This window comes from Pholcus phalangioides, unplaced genomic scaffold, assembly GCF_987345545.1.
Source record: "Pholcus phalangioides strain wild (caught in Gottingen) unplaced genomic scaffold, Ppha-v1.0 ptg000015l_1, whole genome shotgun sequence".
NCBI lineage: Eukaryota > Metazoa > Arthropoda > Arachnida > Araneae > Pholcidae > Pholcus > Pholcus phalangioides.
Genome location: NW_028301608.1, coordinates 47,581,925 through 47,596,962, shown reverse-complemented (window position 1 = coordinate 47,596,962; position 15,038 = coordinate 47,581,925). Strand labels below are relative to the sequence as shown.

Genomic DNA, 15,038 nt, shown 5'->3' with positions numbered 1-15,038 from the left:
TCCACCCCTGAAACATCGAATCTTTCTATCGAAATTAAATTTTCAGAAGCTCTAACAGAGACGATGACATTGATTGTTTATTCTCAAGTCCCAAAAACGATACAAATCGATAAATCTAGAAGCATTTACACTGATTTCTAAATATGAATTCTAACGATCTGTTTCAATTCGCTCATGGTGATAGTTTACTATCACCTGTGTTTGCGGGGGTTTATGCCTGTGATCAACTTCCGCAGAAAAGAAAGAATAAACACAAAGCATTTATTGTTAATCTAGACCAAAAACATAAACCGGGTTCACATTGGATATCTATGTACTTTGATAGTCATAAATGTTATTATTTTGACAGTTACGGAATGAAATGTCAAAATATATACATCTTAAGGTTTATGCATAAAAATTCAAGGACAATTGAATACAATGAAACAGTATATCAATCTCCGTTTTCAAAAACGTGTGGTATTTTTTGTTTATATTTTCTTAATCATATTGTGCGTGGAAAAAAATTAGATAAATTGACAAACAATAAAGAAAAAAACGAAAAAACAGTGTGTTCTTTTCTAAAAAAACAAGTCTTGCGATTCTCATACATTCCCCAAATTAATTTAATTCAGAATTGCACGAGTTTACTTTAAACCAATCAGAAGGTTCTATTCTTAAGACAATCTCGTCTATAAAAGCCGTGTATCATATGATTTTGATCATTTTGCAATTACAAGATGGATCGAAAATACGGTTACATCTACATCGGTTCAGATGGAAGGCCATACCATACAGGAAAAATGATATTTCCTGATATGATTTTAACAATAAAAGATGCAATGAGCCAAAACTTCAGCTATCCAGATTGTTGTCCTGTGGAATTGAAATACTTTAAAGTTCTGAACAATAAAAGAATAGTAGCAGAGTTACACAATCAATGGACTCAGAAAAATGTTGAAAATGAGCAGTTTGGATTTTGCATCATGAAACTAGAAGCAGGACAATATGTTCCATGTATATACAGCGAAATGTTTTACAGTAATATCTCACAGTGTATAAGCTATGTTATGGAAAACAATTTCGATCTACCTGAAACATCTTCAATCAAGATAGCTTATTTTAAGTTTTTAGAAACGGATGACCTCGTGAAAGAAATACATAATTTATGGCAAAAAAAGATAGACTCAGAAAATCTGTGTTATTAGCATCTTCGCATTACGAATGAAGAAAGAAAAACGACGAAGCAGCAAAAAAAAAAAACTAGTTAAAGCCCTCTTATAATCTTAATAACCTTGATACTATTATGTTTTCGAAAAAATGGTTGTATCACTTTTTCGTTTTATGTAATATTTGTGCATATGAAATTAAGTAATAAACATATATTATACAAAGTTTGTCTCATGTTTATTAATGAGTAATTTGTGTCATTTTATCTGAGAACCTCAAAAGAAGAGTTGATCGTGAAATAATATAATTATTACTATAGTTAACTTACAACAAAAATACTAATTTTTTGATCAAAGTATTTTTATTGCAATTTTGCTTTCTTCATTTAATAATTTGTCGAAACTATAGAATAAATATATTTTTTCATGTAAAACAAAAATACCATTGAATTACTGAGTGTTTTCCACTAATTACCTGTTTGGATGTTTTTTAATGGTAATTTTATGGAAAAATGTGAAAATAACACAAATGGATTATATATGTAAGTCAAATATGTCCTTTAAGGTTGTGGGGATAGGTCTCCTGGAATTGGACTTGGAAGATTCTCATCAAGTTTGTTTTTTTTTTCCACGCTCTTAATTCATTATAGAGTGACCGTTGAAGATTCTGCCTGAGGGCTTTGATGTATAATGTGCATAGCTTGATGTCGAAACACTAATGGTAGAAGTGATTGTATGTTATGCTTATTCAACGAGCTTAAACTACTAATTTTTACGAAATCGTTTTTAATTTTTATATTTACAAACGATACATATTTCTATACTTAGTTTAATACATTTGTAAGAATATTTATATTAATCCAGTGATTAATAATATTGCGTTATCCTGATCGAGGTCGATTCGAATATTTTTGTTATTACTATGTCTTATCAATATAATTTATATTTTTGATGAGGATATGTTATTTTTTCTTCATTAATCACTAGAATTCTTTCAATATAACATATAATCAAATAAAAATAAAATGGAAATGCTGAAAATTTCAAAGGTATATAAAGCCTTCTAGTTCACAGCTGAAACTATTCGTTTTTTTTCATCACTGTCATCACAAGACCTAAAGAACGAACGAGATGTCTCTTTCTGGTAAGTACACTCAAATTTTATATTTTTCTATGAGATTCTTATGATTTATATTAGTGAACTCATTCCGTTCACTTTGCTTTAAAAAATAGTTACCTCCTCTTCTTCTTCCTCGGATGAGGATTTTTGCGCCATTCCTTCAACATCACAGGTTAAGAATAATGGTAAGTTTTTTTTAATAGGAAACTAGATAAGTTTATAATATTTTTAAAAAGATGTATTATCCTCAAAATTTATTAAAGTTTTTTCAATTAGGCGTTGAATCAAAGAAAAAAAAGATAAGTTCAAAAAATCTCCATCAAAACAGCAGTAAGTGAACAATTTTTTTAATTAAAAAAATTCCTACTCTTTATCAAAAATTTTAAGTAAATATATTTTCATAATTTTAATTTGTTAGATAATGTCATCACAAAAAAAAGAAAGAATCATGTAGCTGATGAAGAAGACATCTCATCAAAAGCTTTAAAGAGCAACGAGCAATATGACATCATCCTATTGGATGATCTGTCAACCGGTTTTAAAAAAGTAAAAACCCTTCGGATATACTTAGGGAAGGGAATTTCAATTGAAACTCAAGAATTTCAACGTGCTAACTATATAAATCTTAGCCGGAAAATAAATGATCAAGTTAAAAATCGATTTAACTTGCCATTGGATCTTCTACCCAATTTGATGAAAGGGATAAAGCATCTGAACGATGCATTGAAAAATGATGACGTAAAATGAAAATGATGAAAAAAAACGAATCCTGTAATGCTTTGATAATGATCATGTCCTTAACCACCCCAATACCACAACAATAGTAATTAAAATACTTATCAACCATGTTTGTTGAAACTCATTCACCATTTAATGGTTATATTAGACAATACATAAAGAAAATAAGTGAAATCGACCCAGAAATGGCTTTAATGAAACATAAAAAAAAATTCAAAAAGATTATTCAAAAGAATATTATAATGAATAGTTTAAAAATGTTTATCACACTAACAATTGTACTTAAAAAGTTTGTGAACAATATGTACATATATAGAACAGCTTACTTCACATCGAAAGCTATGGTTATAATCACTAGCAATCAGATTAATGCTAAATTATTAGAAGCTTTTTCAAAAATCCTCAATAGCATAGAAACTTACACACAGCAAGGAAGTGGATGGATAATTTTTAAAGTCTCCGAAATACAAATTAATGTCGGAATATATTACCAATGGAGAGGAGGTTGCGGATACGTTGTTTTACCAAAATCTCTTAGAAACAAAAAATGTATATTAACCATTAATTGCAATGATAATTTTTGTTTCCTGTATGCAGTTATTGCAAAACTTTTTCCTTCCAAATTCAATAAACAAAGACATAAAAATTATAAAAAGTTTTTCAAATTTTTCAAATTAAAAAATTTGTCATTTCCAATAAAATTGAGAGATATAAACACATTTGAAAGCTTGAATCAAATATCTATAAATGTATTCGGCTTCGATGAATTTGTTTTCCCACTTCGAATTAGTAACAGAAATTTTAAAATTTCTGTAGATCTTTTGCTTTATAAAGATCATTATTTTCTCATTAAAAACTTTAATCGATTTATGCATACTAAAAAAAAACTGTATTTTTTTTGTAAAAATTGTTTAATAGGTTTCCAAAGAAAATCAACACTGAACAACCATTTAATTTCATGCATTCATAATAAAGCTCAAAAAATAATCATGCCAACAAATCCTGTATTAAAATTTACAGATATAAAGAAAATGTGCAAACATCCTTTTATAATTTTTGCAGATTTCGAATGCATAACAAAAAAAATATCTGGAGTTGAACCATCACCATTAAATTCTTATCAAATGGATAAAGAAGAACATCAAGCTATATCCTATTGTATAATAGTTATCGAGAATAATGAAAACATAATATATAAAAAGTTTTATTGTGGAAAGAATGCAGCACAACATTTTATTGATATTATAACGAAGGTATCAAAAATTTTACTAAAAAGAATGAAAATATCATATCCTCTTGAGGAGAATCATGATGACATTAAAATTGACAAAAAAACATGTCACATCTGCAAACATAACTTCATTCCAGGTGATGTCGTTGTGAGAAACCATCACCATACATTACCATTAGGAATACTCGGTTATGCTCATAATTCCTGTAATTTAAGTTATCAAACGTCATACTTTATTCCTGTACTTTTTCACGGACTTAAAAACTATGACAGTCATCTTATAATTAAAGCAATACCTCCAAATGTTTTTACTCACATCAATATAATCCCAAGTTCATTCGAAAAATTCACTTCCTTCTCTCTAGATAATATTAAATTTCTTGATTCATTTTCTTTTTTAAATGAATCATTGAGTGTATTAGTAGAAAATTTAGTAAAAGATTCCTATTCGTTTCCAATATTCAATCAGGTTTTCAGAAAATATAATCAAAGACATTTATTACTAAGAAAAGGAGTTTTTCCATACTCCTATTTCAATAGCGTAAAGTTACTAGAAGACAAAAATTTACCTGATAAATTTTTTTTTCATAATTTATTAACAGGACAATCAATTACTGACTCTGATTATTATTACGCAAAAAAAGTTTGGGAATCATTTAATTGCTCAACTTTTCATGATTATTTAAAAATCTATCAAATAACAGATGTTGCATTACTAGCAGACGTTTTTCTAAATTTCCGCTCGGCAGTGCTATCTTTTTTCGAATTGGATGTAGTACAGTTTTTATCCCTCCCCCAGTTGACATGGAGCGCGGGGTTAAAACATTCTTCTGTCAGATTGGAGCTCTTTACTAATGTTAATATGTTTAATTTTATTGAAAGAGGTATTAGAGGTGGAGTTTGTTTTACAGGTCATAGATACTCTCAAGCAAATAATAAGTACACACAGAAATTTAATTGCAAAGAAAAAAACGTTTTTATATTAAACTTAGATGTAAATGGTTTATACAGTAAATCTTTAACAGAAAAATTACCTCTCTCAGAATATCGGTTTCTAAAAAAATCAGAAATCGATCAATTCAATGTTTTATCGGTGAGTGATGATTCCGATTATGGATACATTTTGGAAGTTGACTTATTTTATCCTGTGAATTATCATGAGTTACATGATAATTATCCATTGGCTGTTGATCATTTAGAAATCACAGAAAACATGTTATCACCATATCAGTTAGAAATGGTTAAAAAATTTAACATTAAATTGTCTAAAACTAAAAAACTCATTCCAAATTTTTATGAAAAAAAAAATTATATTGTTCATTACCGTAATTTAAAGTATTATTTAAAAAAAGGAATGATTCTCACTAAAATTCATAATATTTTAGGTTTCCATCAGGTAGAATGGATCAAGTCATATGTTAACATGAACAGTGAATTAAAAAGAAACGCTAAAACTGAATCAGATAAAACTTTGTTTAAATTAATGAATAATGCATTTTATGGGAAGACTATGGAAAATCCTAGAAAAAAAATAAATGTTCAGATAGCTACTTCCGTAGATCAATGCAAAAAAATAATGTCAAATCCAGGTGTCGAACAATTTACACCCTTAAACGATTCTTTAGCTATGTTTAAAGTTAAAAAACGAGCACTATTGCTGAACAAACCGATTCAAGTCGGTTTTACTGTACTTGAGTTGTCTAAGCTTCATATGTATAAAATATTTTATGAGGATTTTGTTAATTTTTATGACAAGAATGTCAAATTACTATATACAGACACTGATTCCTTAATACTTGAAATTCAAACGTCAGATGTGTATCATGATTTAAAAAACAACTTTAATCACATAATGGATTTTAGTAATTACCCTAAAAAAAGTGAATTCTATTCTTCCCATAATAAAAATATACCGGGAACACTAAAAGATGAAACAAGCGGTATTGCTATCGAGGAATGGGTATCCTTAAAACCAAAAATGTATGCATTTTCTTATGGTAAAAATATAAAAAAAAGAGCTAAAGGTTTAAAAAAATCTGTTGTTGATAACTATAACATTGATCATTATAAAAAATGTCTATTTGACAATCAAATATTTAAAGACTCTCAGAATATTATCTGTTCTAAAAATCATATTTTGAAAACAACAAAATTAAATAAAGTATCTTTGTCTCCCTTTTATGACAAAAAGTATCTATTAGATGATGGTTTAAATGTACTGTCATACGGTCATCATAAGATTCATAAATAAAAACTTTTCTAGTATGTTATATTTCGAGTTTTTTTTATAAAACTTTAACATGATTGTAACTCTTAAATTTATCTTTCTAAATTTATCATGATTGACATTATCAAAGCATTACAGTTTAAAAATTGATATTTTTTATATGTTTCAATCTTAGAAATGCATCTTATATATTCTTTGATCAGAACATAAGTATTTGAAAACGTAAAATTTCTATGTTTTCATGATTTAATGGAAATTTATATAATCATTGTTTGAATAGGTGGTGGTATATATTATATAACCAACAATTATTATATTTTGTATTTCATTGAACTTTTTTTCACTATCTATTTTTCTAAATGAAAAAATTCATACATGTTGAATCAATTTCAAAACATAATGAATGATTGTGACATTGACGTAATGAATCAATTTCAAAAGAACATTTTTTTGTTTGAATGATATTTATAAAAACACAATAAACTGTTAAAGATAATAAAACTATTGGAAATCGAATATTTTTAAGTGATATATAATGAAAAAATTATATTTAGGACATTTTAATAAAGTCTGTTTCTATCTCTGTTTATTGAAATAGACAAAATTGTTGGATGTTTGAAATATAATTTAGGATTTTTAGTATATTCCTATAGTTTGTGTGAAATAGGATAATTATTTTGATACTTTTACAGTTCATTCATTTACGTCATAGCAATATATATATAAAACTGTTTTCTGACATTTAAAAAAGTTAAAAGAAAATTTATTATTATTAACAAACAATACTTCTGTATGGTGCTTATATATATTCATGTTTATAAATGGTGGTGGTGTATTATCAAATTTGATTTCTCAGTATATTTTGGACTTTGTGAAAATTGTTATTGAGTATATTCATTTTTTAATTGCATGAATAAAACTATTTTGCAAATATTTTGTTTCATTTCTACTTAAGTCGTGAAAATTGCATAAAATCAACGTTTAGCAAATTTTTCTTCTATCTATGCTTCTACATTTTTTAAATTTTGATTAGTATGAGAATAGAAGCATATGTTTTAAATTTTACTCGTTAACGTTCACCAAATTTTGATTCATAATTGGTGGTGAAGGTGGCGGTATTTGGGGAGGATGGTGACCGCCAGTAGGTATTGTGTCGAATATCTATCACAGGATTTACAATCCTCATTCAAAACGTATCGCGTTATTCTTAAAACGAATCCTTTCTTTTACCTATAAGAAAGCCATTGTTTTCTTTGTTAAAAATTATTTTGTATTGGTTCAAGTGGTTATGAATAAAGATAATAAGAAAAATATCATGAATAATCAACGTTTAACAAATTTTCCTTCAAATGTTATTGGTAAAAACTGTGATATTTGGAGATGTAGATCGAAATCTATGCTTTTACATTTTTTAAAATTCTGATTAATATAACAATAAAAGCATATGTTTGAATTTCACTCCTTAACGTTTAGCAAATTTTGCTTCATAATTGGTGGTGAAGGTGGCGGTATTTGGGGAGGATGGTGACCGCCAGTGGGCATTGTGCCCAATATCTATTATAGGATTTACAATCCTCATTTAAAATGTATCTCATTATTCTTAAACATAATCCTTTCTCTTATATATAAGAAAGCCATTGTGTTTTATTTGTTGAAAATTATTTTGTATTGGTTCAAGTGGCTATGAATAAAGATAATAAGAAAAATATCACTTTTCATGTTAGTACGTGCATAAAAAACGACATTAGATATTTTTATGCTCGCACTAGCATATATAGTGGTATAAAACAACATCAAAAGAAAAAAGAAGACACCGGAAACAAATGATGAATAGTAAGTTTTTTTTATCTTTATAAATTTTAATACTTGAAACACATTTATATTTTCTACTATTAGTGTGCATAAACCTGTAAATAATCAAAACCCTTAGGTTTGGGATTGAAACCAGAAACCCTCAATTTTGGGATTGGAGCCAGAAACCCTCAATTTTGGGATTGGAGCCAGAAACCCTCAATTTTTGGATTGAAGCCAGAAACACTCAATTTTGGGATTGAAACCAGAAACCCTCAATTTTGGGATTGAAGCCAGAAACCCTCAGGTTTGGGATTGAAGCGAGAAACCCTCAGGTTTGGGATTTGAAGCCAGAAACCCTCAGGGTTATACTACTCATATTTGGCCCTTAAAAAAGTCATTTAACTCGCCCCCAAAAATAATCTCAAATGAAATACTGCTTGCGAACAGAGAATTTTGTGTAAAAGCTCAGGGTCGGTCTTCAGCATATTGGGGCCCTGTGGGGAGAATATTTTGCTAGTCTATAATTTCTGTATGCATTATTTTCGTGAGAGAGGCTGAAAGAGTTGTATCAGTAGGCCAGAGATCAACCTCTCTCTTATGTTTTTTTTTACTCTCTCTCTCTCTCTCTATAAATTTACTGATAAATCATTTTATGAAGCTCGCCAAACTTCCTGGGAGATTTCCAGTGTATTCATTACAACATTACTATTAAATATCTCAAAGATTGATAAGATTTCTTTAATATTCTGGAAATAGTTGCAGATAATACTTTCCTTCAATTTAAAACAAAAAAAATCCTCTAAAAATTAAAACAATAATAACGTCAACACATAACGCTATTACCTCCCACAAGGGTGGGGCTGACAGGGCTCCAGCCCTGGGGCCCCGGGACAATTACCAAATTTTTTCGTTTTTTCATGCTATAAACTCACTATAGAAGGGCATGCGAAAAGACTGACCAAAGATAGCCAAGATTTGGCCCATCTAAGATAGTCTAAGGGCCCTGCTCCAAGATGTGGGGCCATGCGTCAACACCTTCAGCGTATTTTCTAAGCCTTATTAAAACCCGCCTATTAAAGTTTAAAGTTAAAAACAAAGCTTTCTGCCACTCTCTTCTTTAAAATCTTAAAATAATAATAATAATAAAAACTTATATATGACGTATGAAAGTGGCAACCAGAAGAAAGGCAACCAATAATAAGGGACTACCGGAAAAAAAAAACAAACAAAAAAAAACTCAACTCGGGCTTATACTCTGTCACTGGAAACAAAAATTGCAGCAGTATATCACAATCATCATCAAAAACAGTAAATACGCCAGAGAATTTTAGACGGCAGCTAAAAACTAAAAATCGGTACAGGAAAAAAAAACAACTTTATACACAAGGGCTATGTGTGTGTGTGTAAAATATAAAAATAAAAATATAGCAACTAAAGCCTCACTCACACCTCACACTGGCTGCTTCTTATACGTCTTTCTGAAGCATTCCTCCCGTGAGAATGTACAAAAAAAAAAACCCTAAGAAAACTGAAGAAGCACCCACGGCAGCAGAGGGTGAGACTGGGGTTCGATTCTCCTCTTTTCTCAATGAAGACGCCAGAAGAGATCTATCGAGGATTAAAGAGGGAGCAAAGTTGTTTTGTTTCAGGTGCAAAAACTCATTTTCTTTAGACAAAGAAAAACAAGTATAAAAGAAAAAATAAGAAAATGCAAGACAGAAGCTCAAAATGAGAGAAGAATGAGAGAGAGAGAAAAATATAAAACGAAATAACAAAAGGAAGCTGTCATCGAATTCTATACCATTTCTTATTTATTTATTTTAGTTTTCTGTCCGATTGATAGGGACGTAGACAAAATACTGAAGAAGAAATAAAAAGAAAAAGTCTCGCGATGAGGATGTCATAGGAAAAGGAAGGAGGTTAAAGCCAATCCAATTTCTTTTTGCTTGTCGCTAAGTGTCTGGACGGTCGAATGCCCGGCCGGCCGACTGACTCTTCATAAGAAAGACGTTCCTTTCTCCCTATTGGTCATCATGTCATCATTCCGATCATATTCGATCAGCAAAAGAACTTTTTATTTTTATATCTGACAAGGTAGGGGGGGGGGGAACAAAGTGATTCCAGATAAGTATAATCATGATCCACGTCTTTCATTCTCTCTTAAATCCATATCCCCAAAAAATCAAAATGCTCTTTCTCCAGCGAGATGATCATTTCCTCTATTTATTCAATATTTCAAAAATTAAAAAAATTTCTCTTTCAAATTATTTTCTTAAAATGTAGCAAATCTTCTTTCGAAGTCGAAGAAACGCTGATATTTTGTACTAACCGAATTTCGAATTACAGTTGACCCCGGTTAATTGGGTATCAACGATTCCAACCGAAACCTACTGCCATTAGTGAGATGTGTTGGAAGTGAAGGCGCTGTCTATCGGTGGTCGCCTCGAGTTCGTTTGGGAAAATATCTTATCTATATCCTCCCTTGGGTTCGAACCCGGGACCCTGACAACAACCTTCACGATGGTAGACGAACATCTTACCACCATGCCACTCGGTCAGACACCGAAACCTACTAGAGAACAACGCTTCCACACGAAGCTTGTGACGTCACTGAAGTAGGCCTTCTCACTTATAGCCACTGGATATAGCAGACCGACGCATGCACCATCTTAACCCTTTTGTAGCATATTCAATGGCTATAGGTGAGATGGTCTACTTCAATGAAGTCACAAGCTTCGTGTAGAGGCATTGTTCCAGCACACAATATCCAATTATGAGGGGAAACAATTCAATTGTCATTTTATCTGAAAACTGATGAAGGGGATCCATTTTTATAAAGCTTCTCGAATAAATCAGGCATAAAAAATGAAATTAAAATTATATGTATGTAATTACAAGGATCACAATACTTGAGATAGAGTAGACACCTTTAAGGATTTGGGTTTGTTTTTTTAGATTCAAAACTATCCTGGAAAACACATATTAATTATTTGAGTGCAGAATTAAATCGCAACATTAGGGAAATTTTATTTTATCAGGAATAAATGTTCCCAATCCATTTTAAAACTATTTTATTTTGTGTTGGCATTATACTATAAAAGTTCGTTTATAAAACTGGAAAAATGGGGATCCAATAGGCGGATTAGTTAAGTTCGCCCGAATGTAACAGATGTGCTTATTGGTTACATTTTTCAAGTTTTATAAAAGAATATTTATTAAACTTTTATGGTGTAATACCGGCTTTGATAGAATCTAGATTGAATTATGCAGTTACATGTTGGGGGGGGGGGGAGACATACTTCAGCCAACACCATCTATGGCAGATATCTATGTACCATCTGCTTTATATATAGATGGTGTTGCTTTTGAGCAATCTTTCTACACTTTTCATCCGCATCGTTCTGGGTAAAAATAGACTCACGCATACTTTTCAATCAATTAAAGATGGTCCCTCTACAAGATTTGTGTGTTTATAAAAGTTTAAAAATGTTTAAAAAAAAATGCTATCTCAATCGGAAATTACATAAATCTGGAATAGTCTACAATTTAGACGTTATAGGCCAAACTTTTCATTCCATCGCCCCTTCTTCACGAAATTTTTTTCTCTCATCGCCCCCAATTCAAGCGAACCCATAGAATCCTATGTTAAATCTATAGCTTCTATCGCTCCCTGGACCATTTCATCTCCCACCGGGGGCGATATTGCCCACTTTGGGAAACACTGTTATAGGCCTACTATTCAGGTACCAAGGCCAAATAAAAAAAACTCGCTTCCAAAATTTTTTCCTCTATTTAGCTCTCAAAATATTTCACTTACTTCCTCAGTCAATAAGTGCACAATCTCCATGTACATCTTTTTTTTCAAAATTTTAAATCTTGGTTGTTTAACTCAAGAAAACTTAAATTATCTATTTGACATTGTAATATAATCTTCTTTTATTTTAAGTACGTCGCTAAATGCCGATTTCATTTTTTGTCTATCAACTCTATTCCTGTTGCCACTTATTTCTCAGTTTTATATGCATGTGAATTTTTTTATTTTTAGTTATTATTTGTACCGACAAAAATGTATCAATTATTGTTTTTGGAGGGCTCATATGCTTGCTTGGCCCTTAAATATTTTGCGTCTGCGTTACAACTGGCTCAACAGAGAACAAAAATAAAATAATTAAATGTGCGTATTCAAGATAACTTGAGTACTTGGGGGCCAGTACCTACTCTCAAATTAATTTATTTTTTAAAAATCTCAACTGAATACCATATTTTCCGCTAGTTCCAAATGTTTCGTTCAATTAAAACATTATGTGTACAGTGGTTGATGTGTGTTAACAGTTTTCGTGTGAAGCCTGATATTCCATTAAGTGGGACAAAGTCGAAATTATCATATTAAGCGGAGAACTTTATGGCAGAACTTGCCGGAGGGTTTCATCCATTCATCCGTTATCCCATTAAGTAGAGCCGACTGTATCTAGCAAAACAGAAACTTGATTACAGTCGACCCACGTTATCCGACTCGTTTGAAACGTCATCTTTGAAGAAATATCAATTATTATTTATTTTTTATGAAAGCCCCATTTCTTGTGGATTCCAAAACAATCCTTATTTGCGGCTCAAACCGAAGTTACGGTCCGCTTTATAGTGTTGTGTTTGTACATACAAATACAACGCCACAACAGGCAAATTGCCCAACGAGGTGGCTGACTTAAGAACATCATGGATCCCCGAGCCATTTTTTGGAGGCCCTTCCTACTACTACTACACCACACGTGCACCTTTTTAGTTTTTCTAACTATGAGTGAAGTGTTATGATTGAATGATTTATCGTTGTAGGACTGTTGCTCTCTGTGACGAGACTTTTTAACGGGGAGATCGGCTCGCATTTGCGCCTTGAAGTTGGGAACCACAGAAAACCAACTTCAGCCAACCACCACTGTGGGGTTCGAACCTGGATCCTCGCATCGCGAGTCCGTCACTATAACCACTCGACCACCACAGCGGCATATAAATAATCCGTGAATAAAAACTTTAAACCCGTTTTACGATAAATGCTATGTTTGACATTTTAATTGAGTTTGAAACATGATTTCTGAAAATCTATTGATTGTATCATCACAAAATTTTTATAAGATATTTTTAGTCATATCGTTATGGTTTTGTACCAATGTATAATTCTAATTTCATGCATTTGTATGCCAAGCATGCTTTTCTTTATATGATTGGTACAGGTAGTGCTCACGACTAGAAAAAGGTTGAACACCTTTGCCTTAAGGTTTGATTATTGGTGAATGAAATTTGCTCATGAGGATTACACGACGACAACCCCCCCCAAGCAGTGAAATTCGCATCAGTGGGTTTAACACAGGAAAATACAGAAACACATTTTTTCTTCTTAATACGAATCAAATATTTTTCTCGTTAAACATTATGAATCCGCTGGTTTGTCGGTTAGTCTGAACTATTTTCGGTGTTTATTAGACTTGGTCTAAACGAAGTTTTGAATCGTATCAAGTGAAAATCCGTTCCTTCGTCTTGGAGCAGCTTAACCAGTTTTTCTTGAAAGTGACGTTCAATCGCTGAGAAAAAAAAATAAAAGCAGGATAGGGAACAGTGATTGGCTATGGAGACAATACTGACGTCCCACTTTTCTCAAAGATGGCGAATAAGTCAGCCTGGGGTGTGAAGGAGCCCCTGAACTAATTTAAACGATTATGACACCTTTCGTTTTATCGGGTTTCAGATTACATTCGATTTTTAATTAAGAAAACTCAAAATTAAATCGACTGATAATTCAAATTAAACCAAATTCCAAATTGATTATGCTGTTATATCTATAAAATAAGATCAAATATATTAAGATATGCATGTAAATACTTCTACTACGAAATAAGTACGCATATGTTTAGGCATGTGAGATATCTCAACGCTAATTTTTAGCTACATTTCCATCAATGCAACACCAGATCCTTTGTGTATCAAAGAAGAGTTGAGGAACTCCCCAGGTTAACTTTCAGAAACTTACATAAGCTTTTTGTTAAAGAGCAGACAGACCTTCAACACATTTACATGAGTCGAAAATTCAGGTATCTACCATTTTCACTTCGAAGTATGTAAGGCAGATTGCAGCACCATCGGAATACAAAATACGCATAACCGAGGTCACAGTTGGGGGGGGGGGGCAGGTGGGTCTAGTGAACCGGGCTCCGGATCAGAGGGGGAGTAAATGTCAGCCTTTAACCACTCTTCCAACATCACAAGGGGGCACCAAAATGCATGATTGGCCAGGGTTAACAAGTATCTAGTTGCGGCCCTGAGTATAACTGACTACACAAATACTTTACGGCGACACACAACACACATCCTGGCATGTATCAATTCGTTAGAAATTCCCCCAGAGGAATGTTTACGCAGTACTACATGTACGGTTTACTACTACTAGTACTAGTAGTAGTAGGCTCTTGATTGGATTTAGAGGTCAAGATTCGACATTGGTTGATCCAAATGTCCGAATGATACCTAGTAATCTTTGAACCGAATTTTCACATTTCGATTCGAGATCGATGTATCTCTGCTTTGTCATCCTGAAAACTACATTGCCTTTTGATAGGAAAATGTTTATTGATGGATAAAGAGATGTTCATTAAGTAGGCCTATGCGGAGATACTCAGCTGACAGTACTGCTGACCCCATTTCAGCCCCAGATCAAAAATCATGTTTCTGAAGCTATCACTACAGATAATTAGCACGAACTTATTTTTTTCCTTTTGCGCAAGCAGTATATCG

The 15,038-nt window shown here is 31.7% G+C and overlaps 1 long non-coding RNA gene across 5 annotated transcripts in view; it reads right to left on the bottom strand.

Annotated features, from left to right (window-relative positions):
* LOC149076118 (uncharacterized) overlaps positions 1–15,038 on the bottom strand; it is a 205,548-nt gene that overhangs the window by 177,295 nt on the left and 13,215 nt on the right. The gene's annotated exons all lie outside the window — the stretch shown is intronic.